The following is a 26,874-nucleotide window of genomic DNA, read 5'->3' as shown; positions in this document are numbered from 1 at the left end:
ACTTGCACAATTAAAGGAATCAAGACTTGGCTTTATATGACACCTTGTTTTTGCATGCACTATGATTCTAACTCAGGTATTGTGCATGAAAAAATAGTCAGAGAGAAGACTTGCAAGAAAATATTTCTTGTTAGGAGCATGAGGTATACAAACTCTGATTTGGGAGCTAAGCCAGGTTCTGGTGTATTTAAACTGTCCTTGGACTTGTTTACTGTAATTAAGCAAATGAAATGTGTTCTCTGGGAACATAAAACATTTGTACGGCACAGAGAAATATGTCAGCATACATAAAAGCGAAGGCAAAAGCCTGGTGTTTCTGATCTCATGTGTAAACCACGTGGATCGGAGTCCTGGTCCCGAAGAACTTGGTGGCAAAACTGCGATGGAACTTCAGCAATGCGGGGAAGAACCAATGGGACTAAGCTTCTAAAGCGTGGCACTGTCCAACTGTTCGGCTTAAGCATTTGGGCCTCAGCAAATGAGTGGCATCACAGCACTTGAGAGCTCCAGCTTTTCTCACTATCAGAGCCATAGGCAGCAAGGCACAGTTCAGACCTGCTTGAAGGGAGCTCTAAACTGCAATGGGGCGGGGGGGGGGGCTTGCAATGCTCCCAGTCAGGCCCAGCACTGAAGAGCTGCAAAGACCACATAAGAGCATCTTTCCTCACCTTTTATTCCCTGCGCCAACCCAGGGTCTAAGAATTCACTATTTTCACAACACATCCTACAGTACATTTGGGAGATTATTACAGAAGGCCAATGTAAGCAGGGAAAACTAAATTACCTTTGTCAAAAACATTAACAAAGTGCTTTTTATGATGCAACATCTGGGTTTAACAAAGACATTTTGGCTCTGTTAGTCTGGTCCTGAAATTATTAGGCACATCTTACAAAGGGATGTACACAAGGGCACCCCCCAAGATTCTTGCAGGATCAAGCTCTTATTCTGAAAGGGATCTGGCAGTCACTAGAGTGATCTAGTTTATTTTCACTACACCATTTCCAAATTAAACGTGAATGTACTTATGGGACTGGCATAGTCTCAAAACCCTCTAGTGTTCCCCTTCCAACAGAAGGAAAATTGTTCTCTGCTTAATTAATTCCTCACACTTTAAAGTTAGTGCATCTCTAATGGAAGGGACACATACTTCATAAAATCTGGCTTCTCATCAGTAATCCTCTGGGTCTATTTTAATTAATGACATAATGATTATTTACTCAATAAATCCCAGGAAGCTTTAAATATGCTACCTCACAGTATTTCTAAAAAAGCAATGTACAGAACATGAAACCAGTCTTTACACCACTTTTTTTCTCCAGCTAGTATAAAAGCTTAGCCACAGTCTACGGCAGTGATTCCCAAAGGGTATGCAAGACCAAAGGATGTGTGCTGTGGAAAATGATCCCTCCCTCCCTTCCTTCCTCTTTTTAGCTGGGGGCACAGTGTGCATGTGGCCTAGGGCACAAAGCAGCCTGCAGCAGAGCACAGCATGACTATGTCCACAGGGTGCAGCAGCAGCATTTTAAAGATGTCTGGTCCTTCTGGAACAGCTTTCCAGCAGCTGGAAGCTGCGTGCAGGCCCCAGCCAGGGAGCAGCAGGCTGGGAGAAGCGGCAGCAGCACTGGGACTGGACATGTGCGAAAGGCTGCTGTCATGCCCTGCCTGCACCCCAGGCTATGGCTGCTCTGGGCACTTGGGTGCTGAGTGCTGTGCTGTGCTGTGCCCTGCTCTGCACTCATGTCCTGCCCCCTCACCAGGCAGGTAGGTTTGGGTCCTCCCGTCCCTTCCCAGGTCCAGACAGGCATCATGGAGCCTTCCTGTTCACCCCTACCTTGATGGCAAGGGCTCCCTAGAGCTCAGCAAGTGTCCCTGTGTCTCGTTTCCCGCCCCAACTGTGCTTGCACCTTCGGGCTTCCCAGGATAACATGGCATTTCTTTACAACCCCATCTTGGTTGCAGCATGCCCAGCAGAGAAGCTCCATGTGCCCATTAGAGAGGCTGCTGCCCCTGTTTACCCTGACCCTGCCTCCCCTGAAGAGAGCTTTCCCTACTCCCATGCTACCAACTTTCTCCCAGCCCACTGCTCCCCAGCTACAGTGCAAGTGCAACTTTCAGCCTCTGAGAAGCTGTGCTGGGCCCAGACATATGCAAACTGTGTTCTTGCAGCCACCTCTTTTCCCCGCTGCCCTCTTCGGGTATAAGAGTGAAGCATATTCCAGTTATCCAAAGTCTGAGAAACACTGGTCTATTGCATTAAAAAGCCAAGCTGTAATTTCTACAAAGTTTCTATTTCCACCAAGAAAGGTAAGGACCCTGATGTCCTCTTTGGTATTTCATTTTGCATTCCTGCTGCCTCTACCACCTCTGCTAACTCTGGCCTCCCCAGTTTTGTCAGAGGGGAGTCCTTTGCTGCTACCACATCAGCTAGGCAGTATGAATTTGCTAAACTTCTCTTCTCCAGACTAAATAAACCCGATTCTTTCAACCTCTCCTCAGAAGTCATGTGCCCCAGACCCCTAGCCATTTCCACTGCCCTCCGCTGCACTCTCTCCATTTTGTCTACATCTTTCCTGTAGTAGGAGGCCCAAAACTGGACACACTTCTTCAGATATGGCCCTACCAGTGCCAAATAGAGAGGAATAATCCCTTCTCTCAATCTGCTGGCAGTGCATCTAATAATGCATCCCAGTGTGTTGTTAGCCTTCTTTGCAACAAGGGCACACTGTTGGCTCATATTCAGCGTATTGTCCACTGTAATCCCAGGTCCTTTTCTGCAGAGCTGCTGCTTAGCCAGTTGATCCCAGCCTCTGTCAGTTCATGAGATTGTTCCATCCTAAGTGCAGCACTTTGGATTTGTCGTTATTAAACCTCATGATTTCATAGATTTCATAGACATCAGGGCTGGAAGGGACCTCGGGAGATCATCGAGTCCAGCCCCCTGCCCAAAGGGCAGGAAGTCAGCTGGGGTCAGAGGATCCCAGCAAGATAAGCATCCAATTTACTCTTGAAGGTGTTCAATGTAGGTGCTTGAACCACCTCCGCTGGCAGACTGTTCCAGACCTTGGGGGCTCGGACAGTAAAGAAATTCTTCCATATGTCCAGCCTGAAACGGTCTTGCAGGAGTTTGTGACCGTTCGACCTCGTCATCCCTTGGGGCGCTCTGGTGAACAAACGTTCCCCCAGATCCTGGTGGTCACCCCGATAAACTTATAGGTGGCCATCAGATCACCCCTGAGCCTACGCTTTTCCAGGCTAAAGAGCCCCATGGCTCTCAGCCTGTCATCGTAAGATCTGTTTTCCTGACCTCTGATCATGCGTGTGGCTCTCCTCTGGACTCTCTCAAGCTTCTCCACATCCTTTTTGAATTGTGGAGCCCAAAACTGGACGCAGTACTCCAGCTGCGACCTCACCAAGCCCAAGTACAAGGGGAGAATGACATCCCGGAATTTGCTCGAGAAGCATCTATGGATGCAAGCCAGCATTTTGGTCGCTTTACTAGCCGCAGCATCGCATTGCAGGCTCATGTTCATCTTGTGGTCAATGATGACCCCTAAGTCTCTTTCTTCTGTAGTGTTACCCAATGTAGCACTGCCGAGCCTATAAGGATGCTGCAGGTTTTTCCTCCCAAGGTGGAGAACCTTGCATTTTTCGGTGTTAAACACCATGAGGTTCTCGTCTGCCCATTTGCTGAGCTTGTCCAGGTCAGCCTGGATCACCCGCCTGTCCTCTGGCGTGGATGCTTTGCCCCAAAGTTTGGTGTCATCGGCGAACTTGGCCAGTCCACTCCTGACTCCAATGTCCACATCGTTAATGAAGATGTTGAACAGGATGGGTCCCAGGACAGAGCCTTGAGGGACCCCACTGGTCACAGGGCACCATGATGAGTGACTGCCATCAATCACAACCCTCTGGGTCCGACCACGGAGCCAGTTTCCCAGCCAGCGGACCGTGGTGGAGCCAAGGCCACAACTGGCCAGTTTGGCAAAGAGGTGATCATGGGATACCAGATCAAAAGCTTTTTTGAAGTCAAGATATATGACATCAATCTCATCTCCCTGGTCCAGGTGATAGGTCACCTGGTCATAGAAGGAAATGAGATTGGTCAAACAAGACCTACCCGCAACAAACCCGTGCTGGCTATCCCTTAGGATGTTAGCTTGGGCCAGTCCATCAAGGATGGCCTCCTTAATAAACTTTTCTAAGATCTTCCCCAGGATAGAAGTCAGGCTAATGGGCCTGTAGTTAGCCGGATCCACTCTCCTCCCTTTCTTGAAGATCGGCACCACATTGGCCTTCTTCCAGTCTTCGGGCACTACACCAGAGCACCAGGAGTTTTCAAAGATCTGTGCCAGGGGCTGGGCTATGCCACTCGCCAGCTCCTTGAGTAGCCTGGGGTGCAGATTGTCAGGGCAGGCTGACTTGAAGGTATCCAGCTTCTCAAGGTGTTCCTTCATGAGGTCAGCATTTATGGAGGGTAGGGGATCCCCATCACCCGGATCTCCCTGTCCCATAGCAGGCATGGGCGTCCCATGGGACTGATGAAAGACTGACTTCTTTTGGTTCAATCCTCCAATTTGTTGAGGTCTCTCTGACCCTTAGCCCTACCCTCCAGAGCATCTATTCTCTCACCCAGCTCAGTGTCATCTGCAGACTTGCAGAGGGTGCACTCAATCCCGTCTTCCAGATAGTTGATGAAAATATTGAACAAAACCTGCCCCAGGACTGACTCCTTGGGTCACTCCACATTATAGCAACTGCCAACTAGACATTCAGCTATCGATTACTACCCTTTGAGCCTGAAAACTGAGCCATTTTTTGTCCACCTACAGTCTGTTCATGCAACCCATACTTCCTTAGCTTTCTTGCCAGGATGTGGAGGGAGAATCCCCAACAAAAAGCTTTGCTAAAGTCACAAGGTATATCAAATCCACTGCTCTCCATGCATCCACAGAACTAGTCTTCCCATCACAGATTGCAATCAGGTTGGTCAGGCATGACTTGCCCTTGGTGAAACCATGCTTACTGTTTCTAATCACCTTTTCCTTCTTCAAGTACTTAGAAATGGATTCCTTGAGGACTTGCTCCATGATTTTTTCAGGGACTGAGGTGAGGCTAACTGGTCTCTAGTTCCCTGGATCCTCCTCCTTCCCTTTCTTAAATATAGACTTATTTGCTTATTTCCAATCACCTGGGACCTCTCCTGATCACCATGGCTAAATACAGACAGTCCAAAAGCTTGAGGCTGAATCGATTTAGTCTTCGTATGTTAGTCTAAGATGTGTAGATTAAACTGATAAGCAAGTAAATGGACATTTACTTTTGATTCTGGAAATGCAGCTACAAGCCTGCAGGGGCCCAGGCCAAAAACCAGAGGGTGACAGAGCATGTCTCTATGCTTGACTGGAACACACAGCTTAGGCCAAGGCTAGCCTGCCCACTCTATGGGGTGGGAGGGTTTGTGGGGGGAGGTGCAAAGCATCCTGGGATTCTGGGAGACTGTGAGTTAAACTGAATCTGGAGGGGATCTGGGATAAAAGTTCAATAAACTGACTTAACCTAAACCAGTCAAGTCTAATATTATATCCATCCAGGGCTATCTTAAACTGCCTTTGGCTATTTTGAAAATGTTTTATGTGCACTGAACTTCTGTTGTGTTACAGATTTGAACCAGTGTCTGATTACTTATACTGGTTTATGTGTAATTTCTGTCCCTAGCCCGTGACTTTTCGGAGATCATGACCAGCGGCTCTTCCAGTAACATCAGCCAACTCCCTCAGCACCCTTGGGTACATGCATCTGACCTCATGGACACATCCAGCTTTTCCAAGTACTTCCTAACCTGTTCTTTTCCAACTGTTTGCTGCCTACCTCTTCTGCAAACTGTGCTGCCAGGTACAGTAATCTGCAAGCAGACCCTGCCTGTGAAGACTGAGGTAAGAAAGGCATTGAGTACTTCAACCTTTTCCATATCATCTGTCAGTAGATTGCTGTACTTGAGGTCAGGCAGAAATTTTACCCCATGATCAGATATGGACAGTGTATGTGGGGGGATTGGCTTTCTCTGTAGTAAGCATGGCCCTCTATCTGGGATCTTTTGAGTATATATTGACAACCCTTTACACAAGCAAGATATTGGCTGTCATGATTCCTCTGCTTTACTGCATGTCCTTCTTATTCTACCATGTGAATACAGATAGGGCTCAAAGGCATGATCTTACTTCTATTTTTTCCATCTTGGACAGGATGTAAAAAATAGTCTTCTGTAGGTAGCTTTCTGAGAGCCCAAGGTAAAGAAATCAAGTTTTTCAGTTTAGTGCTTCTATACAAGATTGATCTGCCTTAGTTCACAATATTCTCATTTTCCTCAGAGTAAAATGTACTTCAAAATGCACTCATTCTCATGATTGAAGGTTCACTACTGAACCTGTCAGTGAATGTGTTAGGGAAGTAGATTAATTTGTGGCTTGAATTTTCATGAGGGAGACATGACTGACATGGCTGAATTCATAGAATCTTATTGTCTGTGGTTAACAAGGTGTGTAAACATTTCCTTCCCCCCCTTTGATTTCCCAGCAGGGGAACATAGAGGGAGGAGAGACACAGGGATTTGTAGATGGCATAATACTTTTTAGCAATCAAGAAATGTAATTCCTCTTAGTGATGCACATTTTTCTTTCTAAACTGCTGCTGCTTACCATTAGGTATATCTTCATGCAGATAAGTGATGCTTTTTGAGTCTGACACACATTACACTTAAGACATGATTAACCAGTTAGTCATGATTTACCATGCACCCCCTGTGGCTGGGAGCCATTAGCTGATGAGGCTCCCAGCCGCAGGGGCACACTGTGTGCTCCCGTGCCTGGGAGCCCTGTCACCTGGTCCTGGCTTTCAGCTACAGGGGCGCACTATACACTCCTTCAGCTGGGAACCTGGATCAGCTGATGGGGCTGCCAGCCACAGAAGCTTGTTATCCATCAGTGCAGCAGGAGCCCAGGATCATGATCCTAGGCTCCCCCTGTACCAGCAATAAGGTGTGATGGGATCTGATGCTTGATGTCACAATCATGCCTCTTGCAATGCATGTGTGCATGGCAGGAAGCATGATTGTAGGGACTTTGTATCATATCCTATTGTGCCTTTACTTGCATGTCTTCCAGGGGCTTTGTATTCCACAGGCCATCTGTTCAAATCTGCATCTCATTAGCACCCATGCCCACTTGAAACTGGCATACCATTATGTAGAGAGACATAGTTAGCTGTATTAGTCTGAAGTCAAGTAGAAGCAAGGAAGATATGTGCCTTATAGACTAACCGAAGTGCATATATACAGACACTTGATTTTATATGTATGTGTGTATGCATGCTGGACTGCTGCAAACAGCACAGCAGGACCTGGCGCTGCCCCCTGTGTTGGCACCTGTTGCAGGCACAGATCTGCCCAACTATGCCTCTGCCAGAGACAATCCCGGAACTTGATATTTGTTTTAGAAGAATGTATATGTATGTGTGTGTATATATTGCACACTCACATACACACATTCTTCTAACACACACACATACACACTCTTCTAAAATAAATATCACATATACACACACACACTTATGCTGTAAAAGGAAATGCACAAAGCAGTATATAAGGAGAGAGAAATTTGAATACAAAAGGCAGAAAGGAGGAACAGGGAGGAGGGGGAGGAGGATGTGCTAGGAGAGGCAAACAAATAAGCAATAAACCCATAGGAACAAAGGCATCACAGAAACTAATCCAGGTAACAGGATAAAAATCCATAATCCGTGTTTAAATCATGCTTAACAGTCCAGTCTGTAGATGATTTCTTGTTCTTGAATTTCCCATTCAAATAGGTTTTTAAAGGTTTGCTGCCTAAAAAAAGCTACTCTCAGGTCAGTAATGTAGTGTCCAGGGTGGTTAAAGTGTTCTGCCACAGGCCTGCGTGTCTTTCTGTAGATATCATATCAGTGTTCATTCATTCTTTCACATAAGGTTCATTCCTTCTGTCCAGTATAGACAACAGAGGGTTACTGTGAGCAGGTGATGGTATATATGACATTGGTAGAGTGGCAAGTGAATGAACCACAGGGCTAGGGACAAAAGTTACACATAGACCAGTTCAGTGCACATAAACCAGTTTCAAAATGGCTGAAACTGGTTTAAGGTAAACCTAGTTGAATGTAGTGTCAGAATTAACAGATTTGGTTCAAACCAGTTTATGAAACTTCTGCCTCAGACCCTTTCCTGGTTCAAGTTAAATTAGAGTCCCCCAGCATCCCAGCATGCTTTCCAGCCTTGGGCTAGGCTGGGCTGTCTGCTCCAGAGCGTAGGGCTGGCCCTGTCCCTCTGCTCTGTTGCTGAAGCAGTGAGGGCTGGCTCGCTGGCCTCACTGGCTGGCTCACTGCTCCCCCTCCCCCACCCCTGCCAAACCCCTGCTGGGGTCTGAAGCCAGGGAGGGGTGTTAAACTCCTTTCCCCCGAGTATGGAGCTGTGCTGCCCTGCTTATGTATTGCTAGCTGTGACTGTGGATTACAAATCCCAGAGGCACCTTGAAGCAGGAAAAGGAAGTGATGAGCAACCCCGCAGAGTTCTGCTTTTGTAAGTCTGCACTGCAAATCCCAGAGGCCTTGTGGGCAGCAGGAAGAGGAAGTGAACACACTGCCCATGCTGGCTACGTGCCAGAGAGCTGTGCTCTAGCACCTCCTGGCTTCTGACTTGAGCAACTGCAGGCATGTGGCTGGATTTCCTGAAAAAAAAGTGAATGTCTGCTCATTTGCTTATTGGTTCAATCTTTGCAGCCTAGACTAATTTGCAAAGACTGAATCAATTCAGCTTTGGGGTTTTTGACTGCCTGTATGTAGCCCAAATGTTATAATCCATGTTATTCAGTCCAGTGATTTAACCTCTGTGGAGCCTAAGGCTGGAGATGCTGCCACTGTGACCACTGCTGCGTAGCTGGGTGTAATCAAGAGCAACAATGTGCTCTGTATCCCAGGGCCAGAGCCAAAGGGTAAGTAGTGGGAGGGGGGGATGGGAAGGAGGTGGCAGGCAGCGGAGATGACAGAGATGGTGGTAAGGGGTGGAGGGGGCAGAGGCGGAGGGCTAATGGAGGTGATGGGGGGAAGGGGTCTCCAGCTGTTGGCCAAAGTCAGAGCTGCAAGCCGCTGTTAGATGGAGAAAAACCTCCTTTTGGATTCAAGTAAATAAAGTGTATATGTGTATGTGTACAATTATATTACACACACACAAACACACGCTTTGGTTAGTGTATAAGGTGCAAATCTAACCTCCCTTATATCACGGTAGGACAAGCAACTCTTATACAATAGAGTTTGTTAGTAATATTCTACTAGCACAGCTATATTTCCAAAGGGAAATATTTGAAGCATTGGTGGGTCATGTTATAACACAATATTGATATAACTTTTGCATTTTATTGGTACAAATCCAGAGCCTGGTTCACATTCTTTTCTACTCTGGCAGTCATACTGATATCAATGGAACGACTTGTGAAGGATCATAGACTTAAAATCAGTGGCAGCAAACTAAAAACAATGATAATACCTAAAACCTACATCTTAGAACTGTGTTAGTACTGAAAGAACTGACACACACAACCACGAGTCCATTAGCAAGGAATGTTGAAAAATCTATTAAACTGGGGATGCCCCTGGATGCCTGCAAAATGGGGATCAGTGCACAGATTATAAGAGGTGTAAGGAACTAGCCAAAAGAGACAGCAGGTTGTGCTGAAAAGAGAACTACTCAGTAAAAGGGAGGTTAGAAATCCTTTTTTAACGTTTTCATTATTAACTTATCCACAAAAGGCAGGCACTTACTAATACAAATGTAGATGGAAAAAAGTTAGGAGACTTCATCAATATGGAAAAGAATTACATTATCCTAAATGAAGAACTGAATATCCTTTGAAGACTGAAGCAGTAGAAATGCAGTGGGCTGTAAGAGTGAAACATGTAAGATCATATCCCTAAAAACTAATAATTTCTGCTCCAAACTGGGGACTCATTAATTGGAAGTGATAGAGGAGGGGAAAAAGCTTGGATGTCAGTCATAGGACAATTGTGAGGTGTTGATGTGATGGGACCATGAAAATGGTGAATGTGATCCTTGGATGTATAAGAAGAGGTATGTTTACGAATGAGAGGGAAGTATTAATATTCCAGGAATTGGTGGTACCTCATCAGGAATGCTCTATACCATTTTGGTTAATCATGTTGAAGAAAAATAAATTTAAACTGGAACAGGTGCAGAGAAGGGCTTACCTTGACAGTCTGGGATGGAGAGCCTGTCTTAGGAAAGGAGACTAGAAGAGCTTGACTTGGTTAGTTTAGCAAAATGAAGGCTGAAAAGGGAGGACATGGTTGCTCTCTATAACCACACAAAGAATAAACACGAGGGAGGCCCTGTTGTGAGGTAGAATTGTGCAATCCTTCTGCTTCTAGACAGCTTCTGGACTCTAGTCCCCTGCAATTACCTCAACAAGCCTGCCTTAACCTTCACACCTGCAGTTCTGTTCCCTCTGGTATTCTCTGCAGACTAATAATCTTAAAGCAAACTAGTATTTATTTAGATCAAAAGCATTATAAAGAAAACAGATCTTAAAGCAACAAGAAAACATGCATGCATATTAGCCTCTCCTTGAGGCTTATGGTTCCCTGGCCTGGGGAAGAGGCTATACTTTCACATATCCAATCTCAGCCTGTCCCCGGGGAGAGCGTCTGACAATTCATTGGCAACCTTCTTTCCAGAGATGGGCTTTTGAACTGTTTAGTGTTCTTTTGATCTTTGGGCTCCCGCCTTGCAAAACAAGGCTTGTATCTTTGGAGGAGACATGGTCCTCAAAGCTAATTGTTTTACCCATTGCCTTTCAAGTACATGATGGAATGTTTTTAACTGGGCAGCCAGTGTTTACCTTTTGGCTTTTTTCAATAGCAACCTATCAGCCTAGGTCAGTACATTCATTCAGGAAAATGTTACAAGCCACTGTGCACTAATTTTACTGTTCAAGTCACAAACCATGTGTGTAATATTACTTCATCTCAGCATCCTTAAATTATTACAAAGCCGCTCCTAAAATTATTCATAAAATTATTAGATTAGTGCATAACAACTCCATAGCTGTAATAATTATGGTTTTCAGTAGTGGGATTTTGTAGAAGAAATACTGCAATATTCTCCTCCCATTTTATGCTGGACTCTTTCAATAACTGTTATAGGAAGGTACAGCTGTATCATCTAATGCAATAAACGTCTTACATCTATAAATAAATATCTGACTCAGCAGATAAAAAAAAGTGTAATTTTTTTTTACTTAAACCATCAGCTTGTGTCAGGTATTTTGTTTAATCTAACTTGGACCCAGAAGACTAAATAATTTTTTAATAGCTCAAGTTGTGCAATTCAGGTTACTTGTTTTATACTGTTGGGATTTGAGTGGTCTTGGTTAAGCTTTAAATATACTGCCTTGTAAATCTGAAAGTTTGTGTTTGTGCAATAGTTTAAGACTCTTTGTCTGCTGATTCAGCTGTTCAGAGTTCAGGGTAATTTGATTAACTTCGTAACTAGCAGAGAACAGTTTGAATTTGCTACTCCACAGACTCATTATATCATGGTTCCACAGGAGGATCGGGGGGAGGCAGGGGAAGAGGGCCATGCACAGGTGCACTTGCACCCGCCTTTGATTCCTGGTTCATCCAAAGTTTAAAACCAACTACTTGGTGGTGGCAGCAGAATGCCTAAAGGAAAGTGCTGAGGAAGTCAATTGACTTCATGGCCCATAATCTACCTGAACTGTCCTAACTCTTCATTCCATAGGTGTTAACCCTCTCTCAATGCTCGTCTTGTTCCAACAATCAAACTAGCCTTTGTTCCACACGTTTGCTGTCTGTTAGCTGCTCCTGGGAAGGAAGCTCCTATTTCACAGCCCTGCGTATTTTTTTTCACTCATACCAATAAAGTTATATCTGTTTTCACTTTAACCTTACACTGAATAATCCAGCCCTAGCCCTTAGCCTATGAATAAAGCTTTTAGTTTCTTTTTAGCTGGAGAAACATATGTGTTTTTTCATATGTGAAGATGCACCTTACCATTTGAACCCCACCTTTTCAAAATTCTAGATTGGCCCATGCATATAATGATTCCTATTGCTGATCAAGTCTTCGCTATTCAGATGACAGCAGTGGTGAGCAATTATTTGGACCCATGGGCCACATAGGGAGTTTTGCTGAGCTCTCATGGCTGGATCAGCATCCCCCCCGCCATGCAACAACTCGCCAAAACTCCTTATGTGGGACGGGACTGCAGGTGGGCAGGAAACAGTGTTCAGGAGTGGGACAACCTCACCCAGTGGGTGACGTTGGACTTACAGGCCAGGGTTGCAGAGCAGTGACAGCATAGGGCTGGGGCCTAGTGCAGAGCTGTGATCTGCTGCCCTCATGACCCTTCATTTGGCATGGGTTCTGGTGGCAGAGGCATGAAGGGAGCAGACCACAGCTCTACCCTAGCCTTGCATTGTGACTGGCACAAAATCCTGGCCTGGGCCCCAGTTCCCCACACAGCTCTCGGCTGGTCTTCATGAAGACTCTAGGATCTTTGAGTGGTGATAGTGTGGGGCTGGGGCAGAGCCATGATTCACTGCCTGCACGTGGCTGCCTGCAGAACTGGGGCTCTGCTCCAGGCCCTGGACCTGTGCCATCACCACCCCAAGATCCCAAGGTCTCCCCAGCACCATGCACCTGTCTTGCTCCTGGATGCCACTCCCACTGATCCATGGCGCCATCCTGGCCACCCATCCTGCACCCCCAGCTTGGTGTCATCTGCAAACTTGCTAAGGGTGCACTCCATCCCATCTTCCAGATCATTGATGATGACATTGAACAAAACTACCCCAGGACCAACCCCTGGGGCACTCCACTTGAGACTAGCTGACAACTAGATATGGAGCCATTGAGTTACTACCCTTTGAGCCTGACAGTCCAGCCAGTTTTCTATCTAACTTACAGACCATTTATTCAACCCATATTTCCTTAGTTTGTGAGAATGTTGTGGGAGACTGTATCAAAAGCTTTCCTAAAGTCAAAGTATATCACATCCACTTGTCTCCCTGCATCCACAGAACCATTCATCTCATAATGCATGACTGTTTTTGCCATTTTCAGTGGGATGCCTGGAACAGGTGTTTCAGACAGGACTGTCCCAGGGAAAACAGGACTGTTTCGTGCTCGGCACCTCACCTGAGAACAGAGTTTAGAGACAGAGGAATATGATGGGGAGTAGTCGGAGGGAGTTTTGTTTTCTGAGAGGGGAAATATGGTCAGCCTACCAATACATTAAATGGAACTTGTACACATGTGTTCTTCATACTCATGTGCTTATTCTAGAAGAGGGCAGAAACTGCAAATGACCTGCAGAGATAATGTGAACTATGATACAGTCCACTGCATTGATAAGAAATTACCTGAGTCTCACTTCTTTTTTTAGGGAAGGCTATGATAACATGATAGAGCTAAATTCTGACCTTGGATGCACGTACAATTCTCCAACAGATAAAAAAATATCAGTCACCTAACATGATACCTCTTATCTGAAGGCCCCATACTCTGTTTTTAGACCCACACACCTCCTCCTGGCTTGACTTCAAAGGAGTCTTGTCCTCATATCAGAGGTGATAATTTGGCTCTAGGGGAATATTCATTCTAGAAGGAAAAAAGAATGTAAATCTGCACCCTATAAAAAGGGACAGAGGATTATATCATGAGCTCTCTTGCAATTAAATGAAGATTGTAATAATTCTATTCTACAACAAGGAGCAGAAAAGAGTTAAAACTGCAAATCACGTGTGGTAGATGTTGTTTGACAGTATCATCTGTCAGCATAAGGTGGAAGAATTTTGGCTTTGCAATCCAGTTTGGAGTCCAGCCACACAGTTTTGCACAACTATGTCTGAACTGTATCAACATGATCTCAAAGTAGTGTAAGGGAGAGGAATTTGATTCTGAGTAGTATCAGAGCAAATAATACACCAAATCCAATGGAACTCAATGTTGACAAGCACAAGATAATGCACCTGGGAAAAACAGCCTCAGTGATATGTACACAAGGCTAGATTCTGAACTAGCTGTTATGACTCAAGAAAGAGACCTTAGCATCAATGTAGGTAGTTCTTTAAAAACGTTACCTCAATGTACAGTGGTGACCAAAACGCCAATAAAAATCTTTAATGCATCCACATCTTGAATACTGTGTTCAGTTATGGTCCTTACATCTCAAAAATGATGTAGCAGAATTAGAAAAAGAACAGAGAAGGGCAACCAAATGATCAGGGACCTGGAGCAGTTGCCCTACCAGGAAAGACCAAAAAAGGCTAGGATTCTTCAGTTTGGAAAGATGGCTAAGAAGGGACAGAACAGAAGTCTATAAAATCATGAAGGGTGTGAGGGGGCCAGGACCCGGCGGGGCCCGGCCCGAGGGAAGAACCCCGGAGTTCCGCCCCGTTTCCGGGCCAGGACCCGGAAACCCGGCGGGGAACTTAATGTGTGCCGGAACCTGAACCGCGCCGGCGCGGGACCGGCGCGGGAGGATAAAAAAGAAACGCTTACCCGCAGAGGGGAGCGGAGGCTCCACCCGGAGCCTACTCTAGGAGCGGCGGAGCCATGTGCAGTGAGGCTGGGAGACACGCGGCGGGAGTCGGCGGCAGCGGAGCCAGGAGCCGCGGATCTGCGGACGGTGAGTCGGGGAGTGGCAGAGCCGGGAGCCTCGCGGCGGGGGCCGGCGGCGGCGCGGCCGACAGCGGCAGAACCGGGAGCACCGCGGCGGGGGCCGGCAGCGGAGCAGCCAGCAGAGGCGGAGCCGGGAGCCCCGCAGCAGAGGCTGGCCACGGAGCCGCCGGCGGAGACGGAGCCGGGAGCCGCGCGGCGAGAGACAGCAGCGGCGTCCCGGAGGGCGGTGAAGCCCCACACGACCCTAGAGGGACCAGGGACGCAGGAAACTGCGGAGACAGCGACGGCAGGAGGCCGCGAGGACCGGAAGGTAATGCAGACCCCGGGGGCAACCGGGAAGGGGGCCACCGACGGGGGAACCCTTCTACAGAGACTTCGGGACACGTGGTCGCGCAGGACGACCCGCGGGCAGGGGAGGCCGGCCGTGTAAAACCCGCCTGGCGGGAGACTTACGTACGGGGGTTGAGATAACCCCAGTCCATAAGGGTCAGCGGCACCAGGGGGACTAGGTGCCGCGGGAACACCAGTGAGGGTCCGGCCGGGGGAGGGACCCCCCCCTTTCGCCGGACTGGGACTCTATCAAGGGAGCCCCTCACGGAGGCTCACCCCGGAGGACCGGGTGAGGGTGTAGGGGAGGAGGAGCCCTCAGGACCCCTGGACTTTGGAGGTACCGTACCCCACGTGGACCGCCAGCTTCCCGGCACGGGTGAACCCCATATTTTCCATCAAGTCGTGGCAGGCGAGAGCGGCGAAGCGGGACGGTCCACCGAGTACCCCTCCTCTCCAGGGGACATCCGGGGTTCGGGGTCCCACGGTACGTGGTACACCCCCAACCCTTACAAAGGGTATGGACCAAGTGAACAAGGAACTGTTGTTCACCAAGTTTCAGAATATTAGAACTAAGGGCTACCACCTGAAATTAGTAGGTGACAGGTTTAAAACCAACAAGGGAAAGTACTTTTTAAAGCAATACATAGTTAACTTGTGGAATTCATTGCCAGAGGAGGTGGTGGGGGCAGATAGCATAGCTGGGCTCAAAAAGGAATTAGATAAATTCATGGATGATGGATTTATTAATGTCTATTGAACAATGCCTATTGAATAGCTGGAGATGCTTTCTCTGGCATCTTTAACCCAATAAATGGTGAATACCAGGGAAAGTACTGAATAGAGGATAGATCACTCTAGAGATATGAGGGTCGGTGCTCTCTCTGTATACCATCCACTTCTGCCACTGTCAGAGAAAAAATACAAGGGCTGGATGGACCATTGATCTAACCCAGTATGATCTAACCCAGTTGAAGCAAATACTCAGCTGGAAAGAACTGCTTGCGATGTCTCCCACCTAGGTATTGATCAAAAATGGAACCACAGGCCTCAGCCCTGACAGAACAAAGGATAGTAGTGCCTTAAAGCCACCAACTTCAAACCAATTCATCTGTTAATATCCAGCATCCTTCTGGCTAGAAACAGCAAGTTGAATGTATAGAAACAGGGAACCTAAATATTGCTTTCTGGCAGAGCTGTACTGTGCAGGTAGAAATAGAAGTCTGTGGCATATGACACAGGGCTTAAAATGTCTTCCGTTTCACCATCCTCATACTGCAACATATGGTTGCTCTTGTATTCAGGGAAATAGTGGTAATGAAAGTGGTTTTTATTCTGTACTAGTGCCTATTAGGCCTGTGCAAAGCAGCTAGCGTTCGCTTCGGATTCAGCCGATTCAGGGGACAGTGATTCGATTCGGTGGTTCAAAGCACTGTCCCAAATCAAATCAGCCGAATATGATTTAGAGATTCAGCTGCTGCTGAATCAGCCAGATCTCTGAATCACACAGGCCCCATCCCCCATCTGCTCTCAATGGGACCTCTCAATCCTCGCTCTTTGGAATAAAAAAGCCCCCCCACTCACCAGCTCCTGCCCAGCGGGGTGCAATCTTCACTGCCCCCTGCTGCTCCACGCCACATGGAGGGCTCTGCCATGAACCCCCGACCCCTGCCTGTTCTCCCAGCACCCTACCCATGGCTGCCCCACCCACCCTAGCTCCCAGCTCTTTTAAAAAAAAAAATCCAAACTCCTGGACTCACTGGCTGCTGCCTGGTGGAGGGTGATCCCCGCTGCTCCCCACTGCCCCACACTGTGTGGAGGGTTCTGCCATAAGCCCTCCCCTTGCTCCCTCCCCTGGAGCCGCTGCAACAGCCAGTGAGTCCAGGGTATTTTTGTTTTTCTTAAAGGGCCAGGGGCGGGTGGGGCAGCCATGGTGGGGGCTGGGAGAGCAGGCAGGGGTAGGCGGGCTTGTGGCAGAGCCCCCCATGCAGCTTGGGGCAGTGGGGGGGAGCGGGAATCACCCCCTGCTTGGCAGCACCCGGTGAGTGCAGGCTTTTTTTTAAACAACCAGGAGCTGGGACAGGCGGGGCAGCCATGGGGTGGGGCTGGGACAGCAGGTGGGGGTCCGGGGGTTCGGGAGCACTTGGGGGGCTTGGGGGAGCAGGCAGGGAATGGGGCCTGGCAAAGGTCCCCCCAAGGTCCCCTTCTCCCTCCTCCAGCCTCCCCACCCCCGCCCCCGCCCCCTACATACCAGCATGGAGTCCAGGTCCAGCTGCCTGCTGCAGTGGGCGGGGACTGCCTGAATTGCTGAAGCTCTCTGAATCTTTTCTAAATTGATTCAGAGAGCTTTGACTCAATTCAGACCTTTTAAGTCATCTCCTGATTTGGTTTGGATTCAGAGATTTGGCTGCCAAATCAAGCTGAATCTCCTCTGAATCAAATCAGCACCCAAAGCTTCACACAGCCCTAGTGCCTATACTAATATAATGATGATTAGCATGTCTCTGATGCCAGTTTCATATGAGGTGAGATAGTATTTTCATAAAAATGGAAACATCTAATTACAAAAGTATGTACAGAGAACAAGTCAGTCCTCATCTTTTCTAAAGTGAAACACAACTGAAGATATTACTTAGAAGCAGGGATCTGCTCATCCAACACCTTTGATTGATCTGAGGGTAAGTTGATACCCAACTGAGATAGAAACAAAGAATCTGATCCTGGAGTTCTTCTCAATAGGAGTAATCCCAATGTAACTGATCCCAACCCTCATATGGACAAAGTCCTGTAGAACTGGAACACCAAGCATATTATGAGTGCTTACCTATAAGAAGAAATTTACTGACACAGTTATGCTGGTACAAGTATACTTCTGTGGTTATACTGCTATAACACCATGCTTCTTCTGATGTAAGAGGCTAGGGACAGAAGTTACAGACAACAGAGGAGCACTGTGAGCAGGTGATGCTGTATACGAGGGGCGTGCAAAGCGGGTCCTATTCGATTCAGCCTGAATCAGGGACAGTGATTCGATTTGTTGATTCAGATCACTGTCCCTAATTCAATTTGACCAAATCTGAATCTGAAGATTTGATGCTGATTTGGCGAATCAGCAATTTGGACATAGACACAGCTTTAAAAGCTTTTTCTATGTACCTTGAGGTAGCAAGCGTGGCTCGTGATTGCTGCGACGCTGGGGCACATTGAGCATGCTCTGCATTCTTCAATTGCTTGGCGGCAAACCCAGAAGTACCTCTGGTCCACTTCCAGGTCTACCAGGGAATGCATTGGGGGGTCCCCCACACTTCCCCGGCTCAGCAATCGGTTGCAAGGGGACCCTGGGTGCCCCCCCCAGACCCAAGAGGCACGAGTCACTGAGACAGGACTGAGGGGGCCCCTGTGCGCTCCCCAACAGACCCAGAAGTGGACTGGAAGTGCTTTTGGTCCACTTCCAGGTCTGCTGCCAATCGACCTGGGGAGCCTGCCATGCTTCTGTGGGAAACTCCATGCACCCCAGCATTGCAACAATCATGAGCCCCTGCTACTTAGAGGTATGTAGAAAAACATTTAAAGCTGTCTCTATGTCCGAATCTCTGGATCTTTCTGAATCTCTCTGAATTGATTCAGATGGTTCTGATTTGATTCGGAGAGATGAAAGAGTCCTCAGATCTGATTTGGATTTAGAGATTCAGCCACTGACTCAGGCCAAATCTCCACTGAATCAAATCAGGGACCAAAGCTTCGCACAGCCCTAGTGCATATGACATTAGTAGAGTGGCAAGTGAACAAACCACAAGGCTAGGGACAGAAGTTACACATAAACCAATTTAAATGATCAGCAGGGATCCAGGTTTTCCATTTCCCATGGAAAAATGAAGAAAACCACGGAATCTGTTTTTATCGGAGAAAACACCAGTTTCCCCTTTTAGCAGAGAAATCCACGGATTCTCCACTTTTGCAAAGAGCTCTTGCAGGCTGGAACTGTTCCAGCCTGCAAGAGCCAATTGCAGAAAGAGTGGGAAAACCCCAGCCCTGGCGGAAGGGGGAGGAGGAGGGGGAGGGGGAGGGAGAGAGGGAAGGGTGGGGCCTGAGCCTCTGAGTCAGCCAAGGCTAAGCTTAGGCTCAGGCTCAGACTTGTCCTTCGCTCCTGGATCCTAGAGTTAAGTGGGGCTTGGGGACTGTGGGGCAGGGCTGGGGAAGGCAGCTGGGGGCTGAGGGAGTGGGGGGTGCTGCCGGCCCCAGGCAGCACACCACAGCTGGGAGGAGGGCCAGGGGGTGAGGGCAGGGGTGCAGGGCTGAGGGTTGAAGGCAGGGGCCCTCTGTGGGCCACACATGGGCTGGCTGCCCTGACAGGAGGTTTGCACATGGAGGCTACCACCACCATGCCCTGTGCTGCCTTCCTGTGGCCAGCCACATGGCTTTGCAGCCAAGTGATGCAGGTCTCAGTGTGGTGGTGCCTACCATGTGTGGGCCACACACATGCTGCCCAGCCAGCTAGCCGGGGGAGGGGGAGGGGAGGGGGCTTGCATGTGGCTGGCTGCATGGCTCAGTGGCCACAGCTCTACAGTGGTGGTGAGGGATGGTGGCTGTGGGGGGCAGGTGGTGGAGTTTCACATGCAGCAGACGCTGCTGCTTACCTGTGGAGCTGTGCTAGCATTGGCGGCTGCTCCGTGCAAAACCTCCCTGTGCTACCTCTTCCACTGTGGAGCCATGCCCACGGAGCTGTGCAGCTGGCTGCAGGATGGCAGCGGTAGTGTGGTGGCGGCTGTGACTGCTTCATGGCACGGGATGGTGGTGGGGGTGGCTGCATGCCACTTGGCTGCCACCACACTGCTGTTGCCACCCTGTGGCCAGCCGCACAGCTCCACGGGCATGGCTCCGTGGTGGCAGCAGCAACGTAGGGAAGTTTTGCATACAGCAGCTGCCACTGCTGACACAGCTCTACAGGTAAGCAGCAGCAGCCACCACATGTGAGCCACAATCCGTGGCCACAGAGCCATGCAGCCAGTCGTATGCGAGCCTCCCTCCCCCTCCTCCTCGTCCCCCCCGGCCAGCTGGCTGGGTGGCATGTGTGTGGCCCGCATATGGTGGGCACCACCACACTGCACCCTGTGTCACTTGTCCACAAAGCCCCCCATTCCTTCAGCTGGCACACAGCCAGCACCACCCCGCATCACTGCAGAACCGGTTGAGGGGCAGAAGCAGCAGTGTAGAGGCGGCCGCTGCATGCAAGTCCTCCTCCCCTCCCCACCTGGGTGGCACATACGTGGCCCACACGTGGTGGCCGCCACCACACTACCGCAGCTGTGCCCTGTGCCACTTGCCTGCAAAGCCATGCGGGTGGCTGTGGGATGGTAGCTCAGGGTGCAGTGGCAGAGTTGCGGTAGCAGCCTCCATGTGCAAACCTCCCATCAGGCCAGTCAGCACATGTGTGGCCCACAGAGTGCCATCCCTTCCCTCACCCCCTGGCCCTGCTTCTGGGAGTGGACACAGGGACATGCTCCCCCACTTCTTGGTCTGTGCCCCTCTGCACCTTCCCTTTCCGCCACACACACTTACCTGCTGGGGTGGGTGGCAGTGTCTGTGTGTGCATCTCTGTCTGCATGTCTGTGGGTCTGGGGGGGCTGTTGTGGGGGAGTGAGGAGCATCAGGAGGGCTGAGGAGGCTGTGGGGGGCCTTTAATTTTTATCATAGATTTTGGGTTTTTAATCAGAGAATTTGCAATTTTTAATCAGAGAAAACCAGGATCTCTGGTGATCAGAAACTGGTTTAAACCTGTAACAGAACAGAAGCTCAGTGCACATAAACCAATTTCAAAATGGCTGAAACTGGTTTAAGATAAACCTGGTTGAATGTAATATCAGATTTAACTGATTTGGGTCAAACCGGTTTATCAAACTTCTTTCCCAGACCTCTTCCTGGTTCAAATTAAACCAGAATTCCCCAACATCCCAGCATGCTTTCTAGCCCTGAGCTGTGCTGTGCTGTGCTGTCTGCCCCTCTGCTCCCTAGCTAGTGAAGGGGGTGAAGGCTGGCTGACAAGGGGCTGAGGGGGGCAAGCCTGGCTGGGGATGCAGCCAAATCTATGGCGGGGGGGAGTTGCCCCCACCCAGCAAACCCCACCTGGGGTCTGGGGTCTGGTGCCATGGAGGAGGCTTAGTTACCCTGCTTACTTAGTGCTGGCTTCAACTGTAGCTTATAAATACCACAGGCACCTGGAAGCAAGAAGAGGGAGTGATGAGCAATCCTGCAGAGTCCTGCTGCTGTAATTCTGGACTGCAAATCCCAGAGACCTCAGGGGCACCAGGAAGAGGAAGTGAACACACAGCCAGAGACCTGTTCTTGAGTGCCCCTTGGTTACTGGTGTGAGCCACTGCAGGCATGAGGCCACATTTCCTGAATCAAAGGTAAATGTCTGGTCTCTTCTGTTTCAATTTAACCTGTACATCTTAGATTAACCTGCAAAGACTGAATCGATTCAGCCTCAGGCTTTTTGACTATCTGTACCTAGCCAGAGTGTCCACATGGTGAGTTGTGCTGGCATAACTGCAGTGGTATAGCCAATGTGATTAAGTGGATAAATCTCTCTGTACACCCGCCCTTTGACCATGCAAGAACTCTAATTTAACAGCATGTAAGCAATATAGAAAAATCAGGTAGGCCTAGGAATGTCAAAAAAAGTTAAACCAAAGAATTTTAAGGGTAGAAAAATTATCCCTGCTAAATAATACTTGGATTTGTATATACATCTATAATATTATGATTATTATGATTACAAATAATAATTACAATAATGCTAAAATGATGATGATATTCAATTATTTGCAGTGCAGTAGTGCCCAAAGGCTCCTATCCTGGATCATGCCTTGTTACATTGGAATTTATAGTGGACTAGATATAAAAATTATTTTAGCCAGAATCACAAGAGAATCATAAAGGACAAGCTCTCTGCCTACTTATAAACAGAGGAAATCTATTCAGACTTTCTGAGGGCTCCTGACTACTTTAAACTTTTGGTAATTTGTCCAAAGATGTGATGCTATGCAACTCAGTTCCTGCTGGGTGACATTACTTCACAGAATCATAGAATTATAGAAAATGTAGGGTTGGAAGGGACCTCAGGATGTCATCTAGCCCAACCCCATGCATGATTCAAAACAGAATCATTCCCAACTAGATTATCTTGGGCAAAGCTTTGTCTAGCCAGGTCTTAAAAACCTCCCAGGATGGAGATTCCACAACCTTTCTATGTAACGTGTTCCAATGTTTTGCTACCCTCCTAGTGAAAACATTTTTCCTAATATCTATCCTAAACTTCCCTTGCTGCAACTTCAGACTATTTCTCCTTGTTCTGTCATCTGCTACCACTAAGAACAGTCTAGCTGCATCCTCTTCAGGTAGTTGAAGGCTGCTATTAAATCCCCTCTCAGTTTTCTCTTGTCTAGACTAAATAAGTCCAGTTCCCTCAGCCTGTCCTCATATGTCATGTGCCTCTGCCCTCTCACCATTTCTGTTGCCCTCCACTGGACTCTCCAATTTATTTACATCCTTTCTGTAGTGGAGGGCCCCAAACTGGACACAGTACTCCAGATGTGGCCTCACCAGTGCTGAATAGAGGGGAATAATCACTTTGCTTGACCTGCTGGCAACACTCTTGCCAGTGTAGCCCAGTATGCCGTTAGCCTTCTTTGCAACAATGGCATATTGTTTGCTTATATTCAGCTTATTGTCCACTGTTACCCCCAAGTCCTTTTCTGCAGAGCTGCTGCCCGGCCATTCAGTCCCCAGCCTGCACTGGTGCATGCTATTGTTCCATCCTAAATGCAGACATTTGACTTGTTGTTGCTGAACTTCATGAGATTTCCTTTGGCCCAATCCTCCAATTTGTCTAGGTCACTCTGAATCCTAGCCCTACCCTCCAGCATATCTACTACTCCCCCCAGCTTGGTGTCATCTGCAGACTTGCGAGGGTGCACTCTGTGCCATCTTCCAGATTGTTGATGAAGATATTGAATAAAATTGGCCCCAGGACTGACCCCTGGGGAACTCCACTTGATATCGGCTGCCAACTAGACATCAAGCCATTGATTACTACCCTCTAAGCCCAATGCCAGTTTTCTATCCACCTTATAGTTCAGTCAACCAGCCCATACTTCCTTACCTTGCCTGTGAGAATGTTCTGGGAGATCATATCAAAAGACTTGCTAAAATGAAGGTAAACCACATCCACTGGTCTCCCTGTGTCTACAGAGTCAGTCATCTCATCATAGAAGGCAATAAGGTTGGCCAGGCATGACTTGACCCTTGTAATCCATGCTGACTGTTCCTAATCACCTTCTTCTCCTCCAAGTGCTTTGAGATGGATTCCTTTAGATTTAGATTTCATAGATTTCATAGACATCAGGGCTGGAAGGGACCTCGGGAGATCATCGAGTCCAGCCCCCTGCCCAAAGGGCAGGAAGTCAGCTGGGGTCAGAGGATCCCAGCAAGATAAGCATCCAATTTACTCTTGAAGGTGTTCAATGTAGGTGCTTGAACCACCTCCGCTGGCAGACTGTTCCAGACCTTGGGGGCTCGGACAGTAAAGAAATTCTTCCATATGTCCAGCCTGAAACGGTCTTGCAGGAGTTTGTGACCGTTCGACCTCGTCATCCCTTGGGGCGCTCTGGTGAACAAACGTTTCCCCAGATCCTGGTGGTCACCCCTGATAAACTTATAGGTGCCCATCAGATCACCCCTGAGCCTACGCTTTTCCAGGCTAAAGAGTCCCGTGGCTCTCAGCCTGTCGTCGTAAGATCTGTTTTCCTGACCTCTGATCATGCGCGTGGCTCTCCTCTGGACTCTCTCAAGCTTCTCCACATCCTTTTTGAATTGTGGAGCCCAAAACTGGACGCAGTACTCCAGCTGCGGCCTCACCAAGGCCGAGTACAAGGGGAGAATGATGTCCCGGGATTTGCTCGAGAAGCATCTATGGATGCAAGCCAGCGTTTTGGTCGCTTTATTAGCCGCAGCATCGCATTGGAGGCTCATGTTCATCTTGTGGTCAATGATCTGTTCCATGATTTTTCTAGGGACTGAGGTAAGGCTAAGTGGTCTGTAGTTCCCTGGATCCTCCTTTTTCCCTTTCTTAAATACAGGCACTCTGTTTTCTCTTTTCCAATCATCTAGGACCTCTCCTGATCACCGTGAGTTTTCAGAGATGATCACCAGTGGCTCCGCAATCTCATCAGAAAGAAGTTTCCTCGTGATCACCAGGGACCCACTGTGTCCATACCCAGACTTGGGCTCACAACTTTCCCACCAGTAGCTCAGCACACACACCCCTGAGCCAGACAACAAGTTTGATACTGGGAGAAGTGGGGCCTGGAAGATAGGATCCTTCAAGCTCCCACTCTGCTATCCCAGAGCCAGAGCTGGGAAATAAGAATCTCCCAACCCCTGCTCCACTGTCACAGAGCAGGGGCTGGGAGCTCCCTTCTGCCGGGGCAGGGGGACATTGACTCCACCTGAGATCCAGTGGCAGGGCCTGCCCCAGCAGGAGGCAGCTCCTGGGGGCATGGAGCAATCTCCCAGACGCTGCCAGGAGAGAGCTGTCTCCTGGGCCCATGTTCCCTGCCAGCCCCTGGGCTAGGACCCAGGGGGAGCCTAGAGCTCCTTCTGGCTGCTGCAAGGGGCCAATGCAGGGCCAGGAGGGGTGGGAGCAGACTGCTGCCATGAGCAGCAAATGGGCTCCTGCTTCCCTGCATGAGTAGATGCCTGCTCGGGTACTCTAGAGTAAACCCACCCTGGAGCATTTGCACATGTAGATGCACTCACTGAGTAAATTAAATTAGCCTCACACAGCTTAACCTTGCACAGCTAGCTAGTAATTATGCTGCGGATCACCTGAGGTCTTACTGACCTTGGCAACAGGGTTGGGGTTATATTTTCACATGAATAAACTGTTCTTGTTCAGCATATTAAGCACAAATAAGTTATTCTTTAATAGCAGGCCAGCATGTTGTCCCATTCCAGTTATTTCCTCACTACCTAAAATATATATTTGGGTTTGTGAAACCACTGAAAGAAAAAAAACACAAATTTCCCCCTAATTACTGCTCTCCCCATGATTCCTGCTAGAGGAAATTGTTAAGGACAGAGACCCCTATTGCATGTTTTATTTTGTGGAATTCTTCCTATTTACAACTCTTAGAGCAACTGGTAGTGTTTATTGATCTTTGACCACAGCTGTTCTTGCAGGAGGACTGAGATGAATTACTCTCAGCCCTCCCATGTGAAGCTTTAAGTGAACTTTTGTCTTGCTTCTCTGAAGAGGTCTCAGTGGCAGCAGATGGAGAAACTTTTCAGGAACTGGTACTCAAGGATTCACACAAAGCAAAAAAAAATTATGTTTTGGCTTCATGCCGGCCACAAAGAAAAATAATTGTTTAAGGTAAATTCTAAGAGCCCTGTAATAAGTGGGAATGGGGAGAAAGAACTGAGAGAGCCATGCAGATAACAGAGGGGAGTGCTGTGGCAGCAAGCAGGTCAGTAGTTGGATCAGAAAGGACTGAGGGGCACCTAGGGCTGCATTGGACGACATGAACTTCAAGTTCTAATACTCTTGAACTCCTGTCACTTAATCCCATAAATCAGTTCACCTATTTGACTAACCTACCAGACTTGATAAGAACGAATGTATAGGGTTATAGTATTAATACTGCACATACACACAGACTCACAGACAAACACATACCTCCATACTCATACATATGATCCCAAGCCAGCACCTCAGATTCAAACACTCCTAACTTTGGGTTTGTTTGACTACAAAACCCAGGTTCTGTTCCAAATTATGCAAATAGCCCTTGTTACAGTAAATTGAACATCAGGATCTTTGGAATCTGTTTTCAAATTTGTAGGTAGGCAATATAGCACTTTTCATCCTCAAGTGCTTTGCAAACAACAGTGAGGCAGCTGCCTCTGGGACAGGAACAACAACTGATGGATAAAGAGCTGCTCAGCAGTAGAGGATACAGAGTCTGTAACTTCCCAAAGAAGGGGAAAAAGGAAAAGAGAAGGGAAGAATATCACTACTTCCTTACCTCTCTGTAGACTCAAAAGAAAAATGCAGCAGATAACTGTAAATAACAAATCCATTCCAGAAACAAGGCACAAATCTCAACCTGTACATTCAGCAAGAAGAAAACCTACTTGTACTTGTGTCCCTTCAACACACCCCAAAAAGTTTTCCTGTCATTCATACAGTTTATTCTGCCTAAGCCTGGGCAAAGTGCAGTCAGTAATTCAAGCTTTCCAAAGCCAGAAAGCTTCAGTGTTTTCTGTAGCAGCCTCCACACCAATCAGCAGCTTGCCCTTCCTCCCCCTACTCTGTGGTGGGAGGTACAGCTGGAAAAGTGTCAGTGTTAGAACAAGGCCATGCTTCATAAATATTCCCTCAGCCTGTCTAGAGACATATGTCCTTGAGAAAAATACCAAAATCCTGTCATGTATTGACACAATAACCACACTTCACTTTTTGCTCCTTCAGAAGCCGTATACATAGAAGAATCCATTCTGTGAAAGATTTATGCAGCTTGGACACCTTTGGTTTTACGTGTTTGGTTTTTCTGTAGGAAAGAAATATCAAGAGTATATATTTGTGCACCAAAGACTTCACATTCAGCCCAAGTATTTGTCTTTTTTGGACTGCTTTAATTTTAGGATCTAAAGGCTTCTCACATCCTTTAGAAGGAAGCATATTACTGAATATTTCAATAACAGACTTCCCTTTTAAAGACTCAATTTGACAAACATA

General features: G+C 47.9%; 1 protein-coding gene across 2 annotated transcripts in view; it reads right to left on the bottom strand.

Moving 5' to 3' along the window:
• The window catches only part of SPATA13 (spermatogenesis associated 13), a 130,457-nt gene extending 104,129 nt beyond the window's left edge, over nucleotides 1-26,328 (bottom strand). For both annotated transcript variants that reach the window (XM_090028734.1, XM_090028752.1), the window contains exon 1: nucleotides 26,162-26,328. The gene's annotated coding sequence lies outside the window, so the exon portion shown is untranslated. The remainder of the gene's footprint in view (nucleotides 1-26,161) is intronic.
• Nucleotides 26,329-26,874: the final 546 nt, after the last annotated feature.

The sequence above is a fragment of the Crocodylus siamensis genome, chromosome 1, assembly GCF_052110815.1.
Source record: "Crocodylus siamensis isolate JL-2025a chromosome 1, ASM5211081v1, whole genome shotgun sequence".
Classification (NCBI taxonomy): Eukaryota; Metazoa; Chordata; order Crocodylia; family Crocodylidae; genus Crocodylus; species Crocodylus siamensis.
This window is presented reverse-complemented; position numbering and strand designations above follow the sequence as displayed.